The following is a 13,834-nucleotide window of genomic DNA, read 5'->3' on the forward strand; positions in this document are numbered from 1 at the left end:
ACGTCTGCAGTCCAATACCCGATCCACCGTCTCATCCACCTTTATTACTGCCCTGACACTCATTTACGCACATATCTGCTTTCGTTCACGTTTGCTCGCCTGATGCTTGGACCCCAAAAACCACAACCCAAAGATATCGTAAATGCCGTGAGAATAACCAAGACTCAGCAAACAAAAGAATGTTCGGCTACCGGGAATCGATTCCGGGCCTCGTGGCTGAAAGCCATGTCTCCTAACAGCTTTCCATTCTTTCAGGCCGCCAGACAATCAGACTTGCAAGGCAAGCACCATAGTCACTGCCGTTTCTCGTAGTATCTGTGGAACCTGTTCCCGCGTAATTTACTTGTTTTCCCGCATGTACGAAATTGGTAGTTTTGGAATATTTAAAATGCATTGTCAGATGTGGGGTTCGAACCCACGCTCCCCTTCGGGAACCAGAGCTTAAATCTGGCGCCTTAGACCGCTCGGCCAATCTGACGCGTGGGCGCCAGATCTCTTCCACCGTCGTTTCTCGGTATATCTCCAGAGCCTGACTGCGAAATTAGCGTGTTTTTTTCTTGTGTGAAGGAAATACGTTGGTTTTAGAGTATTTAAAACGAGTTGTCAGATGTGAGGTTGCACCCCACCCTCACTTTCGGGAACCACAGCTTAAACATGGTGCCTTACACCATTGTTTTCCGTCGCCATCTGTCTTGAGTGGAACGAGCAGAACTGTAGTTATCAATATTCACACTGACGCAGAGAAAACAAAAAACGACAGAAGAGGCCGTTCCCTAGCAACGGCTACGCTGTGCATTTTGCCCTCAGGGGAAGCTAATGATAGGCTCCAGGCGAGCATCAAACTAACCAACTTAATATTGTGATACTTAGGCGCTTTCTACTTCTGGATTGGCACACACATGCTGAATCGTCTCTGGATCATCAGTAAGTACGTCACATTAGATATTTGTTTTATCGCCCTGCTGTAAATTAAAGGGCAGTTTTTCAACGGCTGTCAGTTCTGCTTCTAGCTACGCTACATCGCCCTAGCAGCACCTACGCACTGCGTTCAGATGTGCTCACCTCCGCCCTGGCGTTGAGCGCCTACAGCGCCGTCGCCTTCGGCCTCTGATGGCAGGAGGGTAGCCGACACATCAAGGCGTGGGTGGGACGCAGCACAACGCGGTGGTGGTGTAACGGTCAGCATGGTTGCTTCCCAAGCAGTTGATCCGGGTTCGATTCCCGGCCACCGCACAAAAGGTACTTTTTTCTTCTACGGGTATTCCACGTAACGAAACGCGATCTTCGAAACTGTGAACTGTCGCGGTACGAATAGTTTTCCTTCGCCCCTCGTCTCAGTCCGTGCTGCCAGGGCGCTAGTCTGCGGCTTTCGTTTCTCAGCATCGTGTGTCTCCATGTGTCGACTTTGCTCGGCTGACGCGAAAGCTGACGCTTGGAAATGGGCATATATGTAGAGGGCAGGCGCGACAAACGACTGGGAGAGACCAAAAAACGACAAACACACGACAGAACCTTTCATTTTATTGTGGCCACAGATTCGCCCCTTAGTGTACCGAGAGGCAAGAGTGGCGTCAGCGTGCGGGACCGCATAATTATTGCTAAGCAACAACGAAGCCGAAGGAAAAATGCAAAATGAAAGAAGGCAACAGCACGTCGAGTTCCCAGCCGAGCACGCATCCATGTACTAACCACGGCCAACGATTCCTAACGCCGGTGAACAGACGAGAACCGCTGCACTACGCGCGGTGTGGCCGTTGGCGACAGTATCGCGCAACGTGTAGACACCTTACTTCTTGTGAAGATCGCTTGTTATTTACCTGGCAGTGTGTCGCTGGAGGAAGCATTGTCTTTTAGGGGAGAAAAATGAAATGGCACTTGGTGCGGTCGAATACGTGGCCTTTGTGTTCACAGCACGACGCTCTAACTTACTCAGCTATCGAGCTACGCAATGTGGCACGTCTGCAGTCCAATACCCGATCCACCGTCTCATCCACCTTTATTACTGCCCTGACACTCATTTACGCACATATCTGCTTTCGTTCACGTTTGCTCGCCTGATGCTTGGACCCCAAAAACCACAACCCAAAGATATCGTAAATGCCGTGAGAATAACCAAGACTCAGCAAACAAAAGAATGTTCGGCTACCGGGAATCGATTCCGGGCCTCGTGGCTGAAAGCCATGTCTCCTAACAGCTTTCCATTCTTTCAGGCCGCCAGACAATCAGACTTGCAAGGCAAGCACCATAGTCACTGCCGTTTCTCGTAGTATCTGTGGAACCTGTTCCCGCGTAATTTACTTGTTTTCCCGCATGTACGAAATTGGTAGTTTTGGAATATTTAAAATGCATTGTCAGATGTGGGGTTCGAACCCACGCTCCCCTTCGGGAACCAGAGCTTAAATCTGGCGCCTTAGACCGCTCGGCCAATCTGACGCGTGGGCGCCAGATCTCTTCCACCGTCGTTTCTCGGTATATCTCCAGAGCCTGACTGCGAAATTAGCGTGTTTTTTTCTTGTGTGAAGGAAATACGTTGGTTTTAGAGTATTTAAAACGAGTTGTCAGATGTGAGGTTGCACCCCACCCTCACTTTCGGGAACCACAGCTTAAACATGGTGCCTTACACCATTGTTTTCCGTCGCCATCTGTCTTGAGTGGAACGAGCAGAACTGTAGTTATCAATATTCACACTGACGCAGAGAAAACAAAAAACGACAGAAGAGGCCGTTCCCTAGCAACGGCTACGCTGTGCATTTCGCCCTCAGGGGAAGCTAATGATAGGCTCCAGGCGAGCATCAAACTAACCAACTTAATATTGTGATACTTAGGCGCTTTCTACTTCTGGATTGGCACACACATGCTGAATCGTCTCTGGATCATCAGTAAGTACGTCACATTAGATATTTGTTTTATCGCCCTGCTGTAAATTAAAGGGCAGTTTTTCAACGGCTGTCAGTTCTGCTTCTAGCTACGCTACATCGCCCTAGCAGCACCTACGCACTGCGTTCAGATGTGCTCACCTCCGCCCTGGCGTTGAGCGCCTACAGCGCCGTCGCCTTCGGCCTCTGATGGCAGGAGGGTAGCCGACACATCAAGGCGTGGGTGGGACGCAGCACAACGCGGTGGTGGTGTAACGGTCAGCATGGTTGCTTCCCAAGCAGTTGATCCGGGTTCGATTCCCGGCCACCGCACAAAAGGTACTTTTTTCTTCTACGGGTATTCCACGTAACGAAACGCGATCTTCGAAACTGTGAACTGTCGCGGTACGAATAGTTTTCCTTCGCCCCTCGTCTCAGTCCGTGCTGCCAGGGCGCTAGTCTGCGGCTTTCGTTTCTCAGCATCGTGTGTCTCCATGTGTCGACTTTGCTCGGCTGACGCGAAAGCTGACGCTTGGAAATGGGCATATATGTAGAGGGCAGGCGCGACAAACGACTGGGAGAGACCAAAAAACGACAAACACACGACAGAACCTTTCATTTTATTGTGGCCACAGATTCGCCCCTTAGTGTACCGAGAGGCAAGAGTGGCGTCAGCGTGCGGGACCGCATAATTATTGCTAAGCAACAACGAAGCCGAAGGAAAAATGCAAAATGAAAGAAGGCAACAGCACGTCGAGTTCCCAGCCGAGCACGCATCCATGTACTAACCACGGCCAACGATTCCTAACGCCGGTGAACAGACGAGAACCGCTGCACTACGCGCGGTGTGGCCGTTGGCGACAGTATCGCGCAACGTGTAGACACCTTACTTCTTGTGAAGATCGCTTGTTATTTACCTGGCAGTGTGTCGCTGGAGGAAGCATTGTCTTTTAGGGGAGAAAAATGAAATGGCACTTGGTGCGGTCGAATACGTGGCCTTTGTGTTCACAGCACGACGCTCTAACTTACTCAGCTATCGAGCTACGCAATGTGGCACGTCTGCAGTCCAATACCCGATCCACCGTCTCATCCACCTTTATTACTGCCCTGACACTCATTTACGCACATATCTGCTTTCGTTCACGTTTGCTCGCCTGATGCTTGGACCCCAAAAACCACAACCCAAAGATATCGTAAATGCCGTGAGAATAACCAAGACTCAGCAAACAAAAGAATGTTCGGCTACCGGGAATCGATTCCGGGCCTCGTGGCTGAAAGCCATGTCTCCTAACAGCTTTCCATTCTTTCAGGCCGCCAGACAATCAGACTTGCAAGGCAAGCACCATAGTCACTGCCGTTTCTCGTAGTATCTGTGGAACCTGTTCCCGCGTAATTTACTTGTTTTCCCGCATGTACGAAATTGGTAGTTTTGGAATATTTAAAATGCATTGTCAGATGTGGGGTTCGAACCCACGCTCCCCTTCGGGAACCAGAGCTTAAATCTGGCGCCTTAGACCGCTCGGCCAATCTGACGCGTGGGCGCCAAATCTCTTCCACCGTCGTTTCTCGGTATATCTCCAGAGCCTGACTGCGAAATTAGCGTGTTTTTTTCTTGTGTGAAGGAAATACGTTGGTTTTAGAGTATTTAAAACGAGTTGTCAGATGTGCACCCCACCCTCACTTTCGGGAACCACAGCTTAAACATGGTGCCTTACACCATTGTTTTCCGTCGCCATCTGTCTTGAGTGGAACGAGCAGAACTGTAGTTATCAATATTCACACTGACGCAGAGAAAACAAAAAACGACAGAAGAGGCCGTTCCCTAGCAACGGCTACGCTGTGCATTTCGCCCTCAGGGGAAGCTAATGATAGGCTCCAGGCGAGCATCAAACTAACCAACTTAATATTGTGATACTTAGGCGCTTTCTACTTCTGGATTGGCACACACATGCTGAATCGTCTCTGGATCATCAGTAAGTACGTCACATTAGATATTTGTTTTATCGCCCTGCTGTAAATTAAAGGGCAGTTTTTCAACGGCTGTCAGTTCTGCTTCTAGCTACGCTACATCGCCCTAGCAGCACCTACGCACTGCGTTCAGATGTGCTCACCTCCGCCCTGGCGTTGAGCGCCTACAGCGCCGTCGCCTTCGGCCTCTGATGGCAGGAGGGTAGCCGACACATCAAGGCGTGGGTGGGACGCAGCACAACGCGGTGGTGGTGTAACGGTCAGCATGGTTGCTTCCCAAGCAGTTGATCCGGGTTCGATTCCCGGCCACCGCACGAAAGGTACTTTTTTCTTCTACGGGTATTCCACGTAACGAAACGCGATCTTCGAAACTGTGAACTGTCGCGGTACGAATAGTTTTCCTTCGCCCCTCGTCTCAGTCCGTGCTGCCAGGGCGCTAGTCTGCGGCTTTCGTTTCTCAGCATCGTGTGTCTCCATGTGTCGACTTTGCTCGGCTGACGCGAAAGCTGACGCTTGGAAATGGGCATATATGTAGAGGGCAGGCGCGACAAACGACTGGGAGAGACCAAAAAACGACAAACACACGACAGAACCTTTCATTTTATTGTGGCCACAGATTCGCCCCTTAGTGTACCGAGAGGCAAGAGTGGCGTCAGCGTGCGGGACCGCATAATTATTGCTAAGCAACAACGAAGCCGAAGGAAAAATGCAAAATGAAAGAAGGCAACAGCACGTCGAGTTCCCAGCCGAGCACGCATCCATGTACTAACCACGGCCAACGATTCCTAACGCCGGTGAACAGACGAGAACCGCTGCACTACGCGCGGTGTGGCCGTTGGCGACAGTATCGCGCAACGTGTAGACACCTTACTTCTTGTGAAGATCGCTTGTTATTTACCTGGCAGTGTGTCGCTGGAGGAAGCATTGTCTTTTAGGGGAGAAAAATGAAATGGCACTTGGTGCGGTCGAATACGTGGCCTTTGTGTTCACAGCACGACGCTCTAACTTACTCAGCTATCGAGCTACGCAATGTGGCACGTCTGCAGTCCAATACCCGATCCACCGTCTCATCCACCTTTATTACTGCCCTGACACTCATTTACGCACATATCTGCTTTCGTTCACGTTTGCTCGCCTGATGCTTGGACCCCAAAAACCACAACCCAAAGATATCGTAAATGCCGTGAGAATAACCAAGACTCAGCAAACAAAAGAATGTTCGGCTACCGGGAATCGATTCCGGGCCTCGTGGCTGAAAGCCATGTCTCCTAACAGCTTTCCATTCTTTCAGGCCGCCAGACAATCAGACTTGCAAGGCAAGCACCATAGTCACTGCCGTTTCTCGTAGTATCTGTGGAACCTGTTCCCGCGTAATTTACTTGTTTTCCCGCATGTACGAAATTGGTAGTTTTGGAATATTTAAAATGCATTGTCAGATGTGGGGTTCGAACCCACTCTCCCCTTCGGGAACCAGAGCTTAAATCTGGCGCCTTAGACCGCTCGGCCAATCTGACGCGTGGGCGCCAAATCTCTTCCACCGTCGTTTCTCGGTATATCTCCAGAGCCTGACTGCGAAATTAGCGTGTTTTTTTCTTGTGTGAAGGAAATACGTTGGTTTTAGAGTATTTAAAACGAGTTGTCAGATGTGAGGTTGCACCCCACCCTCACTTTCGGGAACCACAGCTTAAACATGGTGCCTTACACCATTGTTTTCCGTCGCCATCTGTCTTGAGTGGAACGAGCAGAACTGTAGTTATCAATATTCACACTGACGCAGAGAAAACAAAAAACGACAGAAGAGGCCGTTCCCTAGCAACGGCTACGCTGTGCATTTCGCCCTCAGGGGAAGCTAATGATAGGCTCCAGGCGAGCATCAAACTAACCAACTTAATATTGTGATACTTAGGCGCTTTCTACTTCTGGATTGGCACACACATGCTGAATCGTCTCTGGATCATCAGTAAGTACGTCACATTAGATATTTGTTTTATCGCCCTGCTGTAAATTAAAGGGCAGTTTTTCAACGGCTGTCAGTTCTGCTTCTAGCTACGCTACATCGCCCTAGCAGCACCTACGCACTGCGTTCAGATGTGCTCACCTCCGCCCTGGCGTTGAGCGCCTACAGCGCCGTCGCCTTCGGCCTCTGATGGCAGGAGGGTAGCCGACACATCAAGGCGTGGGTGGGACGCAGCACAACGCGGTGGTGGTGTAACGGTCAGCATGGTTGCTTCCCAAGCAGTTGATCCGGGTTCGATTCCCGGCCACCGCACGAAAGGTACTTTTTTCTTCTACGGGTATTCCACGTAACGAAACGCGATCTTCGAAACTGTGAACTGTCGCGGTACGAATAGTTTTCCTTCGCCCCTCGTCTCAGTCCGTGCTGCCAGGGCGCTAGTCTGCGGCTTTCGTTTCTCAGCATCGTGTGTCTCCATGTGTCGACTTTGCTCGGCTGACGCGAAAGCTGACGCTTGGAAATGGGCATATATGTAGAGGGCAGGCGCGACAAACGACTGGGAGAGACCAAAAAACGACAAACACACGACAGAACCTTTCATTTTATTGTGGCCACAGATTCGCCCCTTAGTGTACCGAGAGGCAAGAGTGGCGTCAGCGTGCGGGACCGCATAATTATTGCTAAGCAACAACGAAGCCGAAGGAAAAATGCAAAATGAAAGAAGGCAACAGCACGTCGAGTTCCCAGCCGAGCACGCATCCATGTACTAACCACGGCCAACGATTCCTAACGCCGGTGAACAGACGAGAACCGCTGCACTACGCGCGGTGTGGCCGTTGGCGACAGTATCGCGCAACGTGTAGACACCTTACTTCTTGTGAAGATCGCTTGTTATTTACCTGGCAGTGTGTCGCTGGAGGAAGCATTGTCTTTTAGGGGAGAAAAATGAAATGGCACTTGGTGCGGTCGAATACGTGGCCTTTGTGTTCACAGCACGACGCTCTAACTTACTCAGCTATCGAGCTACGCAATGTGGCACGTCTGCAGTCCAATACCCGATCCACCGTCTCATCCACCTTTATTACTGCCCTGACACTCATTTACGCACATATCTGCTTTCGTTCACGTTTGCTCGCCTGATGCTTGGACCCCAAAAACCACAACCCAAAGATATCGTAAATGCCGTGAGAATAACCAAGACTCAGCAAACAAAAGAATGTTCGGCTACCGGGAATCGATTCCGGGCCTCGTGGCTGAAAGCCATGTCTCCTAACAGCTTTCCATTCTTTCAGGCCGCCAGACAATCAGACTTGCAAGGCAAGCACCATAGTCACTGCCGTTTCTCGTAGTATCTGTGGAACCTGTTCCCGCGTAATTTACTTGTTTTCCCGCATGTACGAAATTGGTAGTTTTGGAATATTTAAAATGCATTGTCAGATGTGGGGTTCGAACCCACGCTCCCCTTCGGGAACCAGAGCTTAAATCTGGCGCCTTAGACCGCTCGGCCAATCTGACGCGTGGGCGCCCAATCTCTTCCACCGTCGTTTCTCGGTATATCTCCAGAGCCTGACTGCGAAATTAGCGTGTTTTTTTCTTGTGTGAAGGAAATACGTTGGTTTTAGAGTATTTAAAACGAGTTGTCAGATGTGAGGTTGCACCCCACCCTCACTTTCGGGAACCACAGCTTAAACATGGTGCCTTACACCATTGTTTTCCGTCGCCATCTGTCTTGAGTGGAACGAGCAGAACTGTAGTTATCAATATTCACACTGACGCAGAGAAAACAAAAAACGACAGAAGAGGCCGTTCCCTAGCAACGGCTACGCTGTGCATTTCGCCCTCAGGGGAAGCTAATGATAGGCTCCAGGCGAGCATCAAACTAACCAACTTAATATTGTGATACTTAGGCGCTTTCTACTTCTGGATTGGCACACACATGCTGAATCGTCTCTGGATCATCAGTAAGTACGTCACATTAGATATTTGTTTTATCGCCCTGCTGTAAATTAAAGGGCAGTTTTTCAACGGCTGTCAGTTCTGCTTCTAGCTACGCTACATCGCCCTAGCAGCACCTACGCACTGCGTTCAGATGTGCTCACCTCCGCCCTGGCGTTGAGCGCCTACAGCGCCGTCGCCTTCGGCCTCTGATGGCAGGAGGGTAGCCGACACATCAAGGCGTGGGTGGGACGCAGCACAACGCGGTGGTGGTGTAACGGTCAGCATGGTTGCTTCCCAAGCAGTTGATCCGGGTTCGATTCCCGGCCACCGCACGAAAGGTACTTTTTTCTTCTACGGGTATTCCACGTAACGAAACGCGATCTTCGAAACTGTGAACTGTCGCGGTACGAATAGTTTTCCTTCGCCCCTCGTCTCAGTCCGTGCTGCCAGGGCGCTAGTCTGCGGCTTTCGTTTCTCAGCATCGTGTGTCTCCATGTGTCGACTTTGCTCGGCTGACGCGAAAGCTGACGCTTGGAAATGGGCATATATGTAGAGGGCAGGCGCGACAAACGACTGGGAGAGACCAAAAAACGACAAACACACGACAGAACCTTTCATTTTATTGTGGCCACAGATTCGCCCCTTAGTGTACCGAGAGGCAAGAGTGGCGTCAGCGTGCGGGACCGCATAATTATTGCTAAGCAACAACGAAGCCGAAGGAAAAATGCAAAATGAAAGAAGGCAACAGCACGTCGAGTTCCCAGCCGAGCACGCATCCATGTACTAACCACGGCCAACGATTCCTAACGCCGGTGAACAGACGAGAACCGCTGCACTACGCGCGGTGTGGCCGTTGGCGACAGTATCGCGCAACGTGTAGACACCTTACTTCTTGTGAAGATCGCTTGTTATTTACCTGGCAGTGTGTCGCTGGAGGAAGCATTGTCTTTTAGGGGAGAAAAATGAAATGGCACTTGGTGCGGTCGAATACGTGGCCTTTGTGTTCACAGCACGACGCTCTAACTTACTCAGCTATCGAGCTACGCAATGTGGCACGTCTGCAGTCCAATACCCGATCCACCGTCTCATCCACCTTTATTACTGCCCTGACACTCATTTACGCACATATCTGCTTTCGTTCACGTTTGCTCGCCTGATGCTTGGACCCCAAAAACCACAACCCAAAGATATCGTAAATGCCGTGAGAATAACCAAGACTCAGCAAACAAAAGAATGTTCGGCTACCGGGAATCGATTCCGGGCCTCGTGGCTGAAAGCCATGTCTCCTAACAGCTTTCCATTCTTTCAGGCCGCCAGACAATCAGACTTGCAAGGCAAGCACCATAGTCACTGCCGTTTCTCGTAGTATCTGTGGAACCTGTTCCCGCGTAATTTACTTGTTTTCCCGCATGTACGAAATTGGTAGTTTTGGAATATTTAAAATGCATTGTCAGATGTGGGGTTCGAACCCACGCTCCCCTTCGGGAACCAGAGCTTAAATCTGGCGCCTTAGACCGCTCGGCCAATCTGACGCGTGGGCGCCAAATCTCTTCCACCGTCGTTCACGGTATATCTCCAGAGCCTGACTGCGAAATTAGCGTGTTTGTTTCTTGTGTGAAGGAAATACGTTGGTTTTAGAGTATTTAAAACGAGTTGTCAGATGTGAGGTTGCACCCCACCCTCACTTTCGGGAACCACAGCTTAAACATGGTGCCTTACACCATTGTTTTCCGTCGCCATCTGTCTTGAGTGGAACGAGCAGAACTGTAGTTATCAATATTCACACTGACGCAGAGAAAACAAAAAACGACAGAAGAGGCCGTTCCCTAGCAACGGCTACGCTGTGCATTTCGCCCTCAGGGGAAGCTAATGATAGGCTCCAGGCGAGCATCAAACTAACCAACTTAATATTGTGATACTTAGGCGCTTTCTACTTCTGGATTGGCACACACATGCTGAATCGTCTCTGGATCATCAGTAAGTACGTCACATTAGATATTTGTTTTATCGCCCTGCTGTAAATTAAAGGGCAGTTTTTCAACGGCTGTCAGTTCTGCTTCTAGCTACGCTACATCGCCCTAGCAGCACCTACGCACTGCGTTCAGATGTGCTCACCTCCGCCCTGGCGTTGAGCGCCTACAGCGCCGTCGCCTTCGGCCTCTGATGGCAGGAGGGTAGCCGACACATCAAGGCGTGGGTGGGACGCAGCACAACGCGGTGGTGGTGTAACGGTCAGCATGGTTGCTTCCCAAGCAGTTGATCCGGGTTCGATTCCCGGCCACCGCACGAAAGGTACTTTTTTCTTCTACGGGTATTCCACGTAACGAAACGCGATCTTCGAAACTGTGAACTGTCGCGGTACGAATAGTTTTCCTTCGCCCCTCGTCTCAGTCCGTGCTGCCAGGGCGCTAGTCTGCGGCTTTCGTTTCTCAGCATCATGTGTCTCCATGTGTCGACTTTGCTCGGCTGATGCGAAAGCTGACGCTTGGAAATGGGCATATATGTAGAGGGCAGGCGCGACAAACGACTGGGAGAGACCAAAAAACGACAAACACACGACAGAACCTTTCATTTTATTGTGGCCACAGATTCGCCCCTTAGTGTACCGAGAGGCAAGAGTGGCGTCAGCGTGCGGGACCGCATAATTATTGCTAAGCAACAACGAAGCCGAAGGAAAAATGCAAAATGAAAGAAGGCAACAGCACGTCGAGTTCCCAGCCGAGCACGCATCCATGTACTAACCACGGCCAACGATTCCTAACGCCGGTGAACAGACGAGAACCGCTGCACTACGCGCGGTGTGGCCGTTGGCGACAGTATCGCGCAACGTGTAGACACCTTACTTCTTGTGAAGATCGCTTGTTATTTACCTGGCAGTGTGTCGCTGGAGGAAGCATTGTCTTTTAGGGGAGAAAAATGAAATGGCACTTGGTGCGGTCGAATACGTGGCCTTTGTGTTCACAGCACGACGCTCTAACTTACTCAGCTATCGAGCTACGTAATGTGGCACGTCTGCAGTCCAATACCCGATCCACCGTCTCATCCACCTTTATTACTGCCCTGACACTCATTTACGCACATATCTGCTTTCGTTCACGTTTGCTCGCCTGATGCTTGGACCCCAAAAACCACAACCCAAAGATATCGTAAATGCCGTGAGAATAACCAAGACTCAGCAAACAAAAGAATGTTCGGCTACCGGGAATCGATTCCGGGCCTCGTGGCTGAAAGCCATGTCTCCTAACAGCTTTCCATTCTTTCAGGCCGCCAGACAATCAGACTTGCAAGGCAAGCACCATAGTCACTGCCGTTTCTCGTAGTATCTGTGGAACCTGTTCCCGCGTAATTTACTTGTTTTCCCGCATGTACGAAATTGGTAGTTTTGGAATATTTAAAATGCATTGTCAGATGTGGGGTTCGAACCCACGCTCCCCTTCGGGAACCAGAGCTTAAATCTGGCGCCTTAGACCGCTCGGCCAATCTGACGCGTGGGCGCCAAATCTCTTCCACCGTCGTTTCTCGGTATATCTCCAGAGCCTGACTGCGAAATTAGCGTGTTTTTTTCTTGTGTGAAGGAAATACGTTGGTTTTAGAGTATTTAAAACGAGTTGTCAGATGTGAGGTTGCACCCCACCCTCACTTTCGGGAACCACAGCTTAAACATGGTGCCTTACACCATTGTTTTCCGTCGCCATCTGTCTTGAGTGGAACGAGCAGAACTGTAGTTATCAATATTCACACTGACGCAGAGAAAACAAAAAACGACAGAAGAGGCCGTTCCCTAGCAACGGCTACGCTGTGCATTTCGCCCTCAGGGGAAGCTAATGATAGGCTCCAGGCGAGCATCAAACTAACCAACTTAATATTGTGATACTTAGGCGCTTTCTACTTCTGGATTGGCACACACATGCTGAATCGTCTCTGGATCATCAGTAAGTACGTCACATTAGATATTTGTTTTATCGCCCTGCTGTAAATTAAAGGGCAGTTTTTCAACGGCTGTCAGTTCTGCTTCTAGCTACGCTACATCGCCCTAGCAGCACCTACGCACTGCGTTCAGATGTGCTCACCTCCGCCCTGGCGTTGAGCGCCTACAGCGCCGTCGCCTTCGGCCTCTGATGGCAGGAGGGTAGCCGACACATCAAGGCGTGGGTGGGACGCAGCACAACGCGGTGGTGGTGTAACGGTCAGCATGGTTGCTTCCCAAGCAGTTGATCCGGGTTCGATTCCCGGCCACCGCACGAAAGGTACTTTTTTCTTCTACGGGTATTCCACGTAACGAAACGCGATCTTCGAAACTGTGAACTGTCGCGGTACGAATAGTTTTCCTTCGCCCCTCGTCTCAGTCCGTGCTGCCAGGGCGCTAGTCTGCGGCTTTCGTTTCTCAGCATCATGTGTCTCCATGTGTCGACTTTGCTCGGCTGATGCGAAAGCTGACGCTTGGAAATGGGCATATATGTAGAGGGCAGGCGCGACAAACGACTGGGAGAGACCAAAAAACGACAAACACACGACAGAACCTTTCATTTTATTGTGGCCACAGATTCGCCCCTTAGTGTACCGAGAGGCAAGAGTGGCGTCAGCGTGCGGGACCGCATAATTATTGCTAAGCAACAACGAAGCCGAAGGAAAAATGCAAAATGAAAGAAGGCAACAGCACGTCGAGTTCCCAGCCGAGCACGCATCCATGTACTAACCACGGCCAACGATTCCTAACGCCGGTGAACAGACGAGAACCGCTGCACTACGCGCGGTGTGGCCGTTGGCGACAGTATCGCGCAACGTGTAGACACCTTACTTCTTGTGAAGATCGCTTGTTATTTACCTGGCAGTGTGTCGCTGGAGGAAGCATTGTCTTTTAGGGGAGAAAAATGAAATGGCACTTGGTGCGGTCGAATACGTGGCCTTTGTGTTCACAGCACGACGCTCTAACTTACTCAGCTATCGAGCTACGTAATGTGGCACGTCTGCAGTCCAATACCCGATCCACCGTCTCATCCACCTTTATTACTGCCCTGACACTCATTTACGCACATATCTGCTTTCGTTCACGTTTGCTCGCCTGATGCTTGGACCCCAAAAACCACAACCCAAAGATATCGTAAATGCCGTGAGAATA

The 13,834-nt window shown here is 50.5% G+C and overlaps 14 non-coding genes across 14 annotated transcripts; 7 read left to right on the forward strand and 7 right to left on the reverse strand.

Annotated features, from left to right (window-relative positions):
• Window positions 1-394: 394 nt before the first annotated feature.
• Trnal-uaa lies at window positions 395-478 on the reverse strand. The gene has a single exon. It is a non-coding gene; the product is annotated as a tRNA-Leu (tRNA).
• A 683-nt stretch (window positions 479-1,161) lies between these two features.
• Trnag-ccc lies at window positions 1,162-1,233 on the forward strand. Its single transcript has one exon. It is a non-coding gene; the product is annotated as a tRNA-Gly (tRNA).
• A 1,116-nt stretch (window positions 1,234-2,349) lies between these two features.
• On the reverse strand, window positions 2,350-2,433 carry Trnal-uaa. Its single transcript has one exon. It is a non-coding gene; the product is annotated as a tRNA-Leu (tRNA).
• Window positions 2,434-3,116: 683 nt separating this feature from the next.
• On the forward strand, window positions 3,117-3,188 carry Trnag-ccc. Its single transcript has one exon. It is a non-coding gene; the product is annotated as a tRNA-Gly (tRNA).
• A 1,116-nt stretch (window positions 3,189-4,304) lies between these two features.
• On the reverse strand, window positions 4,305-4,388 carry Trnal-uaa. The gene has a single exon. It is a non-coding gene; the product is annotated as a tRNA-Leu (tRNA).
• A 677-nt stretch (window positions 4,389-5,065) lies between these two features.
• Window positions 5,066-5,137, forward strand: Trnag-ccc. Its single transcript has one exon. It is a non-coding gene; the product is annotated as a tRNA-Gly (tRNA).
• Window positions 5,138-6,253: 1,116 nt separating this feature from the next.
• Window positions 6,254-6,337, reverse strand: Trnal-uaa. The gene has a single exon. It is a non-coding gene; the product is annotated as a tRNA-Leu (tRNA).
• Window positions 6,338-7,020: 683 nt separating this feature from the next.
• Trnag-ccc lies at window positions 7,021-7,092 on the forward strand. Its single transcript has one exon. It is a non-coding gene; the product is annotated as a tRNA-Gly (tRNA).
• Window positions 7,093-8,208: 1,116 nt separating this feature from the next.
• Window positions 8,209-8,292, reverse strand: Trnal-uaa. The gene has a single exon. It is a non-coding gene; the product is annotated as a tRNA-Leu (tRNA).
• Window positions 8,293-8,975: 683 nt separating this feature from the next.
• Trnag-ccc lies at window positions 8,976-9,047 on the forward strand. The gene has a single exon. It is a non-coding gene; the product is annotated as a tRNA-Gly (tRNA).
• A 1,116-nt stretch (window positions 9,048-10,163) lies between these two features.
• Trnal-uaa lies at window positions 10,164-10,247 on the reverse strand. Its single transcript has one exon. It is a non-coding gene; the product is annotated as a tRNA-Leu (tRNA).
• A 682-nt stretch (window positions 10,248-10,929) lies between these two features.
• On the forward strand, window positions 10,930-11,001 carry Trnag-ccc. The gene has a single exon. It is a non-coding gene; the product is annotated as a tRNA-Gly (tRNA).
• Window positions 11,002-12,117: 1,116 nt separating this feature from the next.
• On the reverse strand, window positions 12,118-12,201 carry Trnal-uaa. Its single transcript has one exon. It is a non-coding gene; the product is annotated as a tRNA-Leu (tRNA).
• A 683-nt stretch (window positions 12,202-12,884) lies between these two features.
• Trnag-ccc lies at window positions 12,885-12,956 on the forward strand. The gene has a single exon. It is a non-coding gene; the product is annotated as a tRNA-Gly (tRNA).
• Window positions 12,957-13,834: the final 878 nt, after the last annotated feature.

This window comes from Schistocerca piceifrons, chromosome 2 (genome assembly GCF_021461385.2).
Source record: "Schistocerca piceifrons isolate TAMUIC-IGC-003096 chromosome 2, iqSchPice1.1, whole genome shotgun sequence".
Taxonomy (NCBI): Eukaryota; Metazoa; Arthropoda; class Insecta; order Orthoptera; family Acrididae; genus Schistocerca; species Schistocerca piceifrons.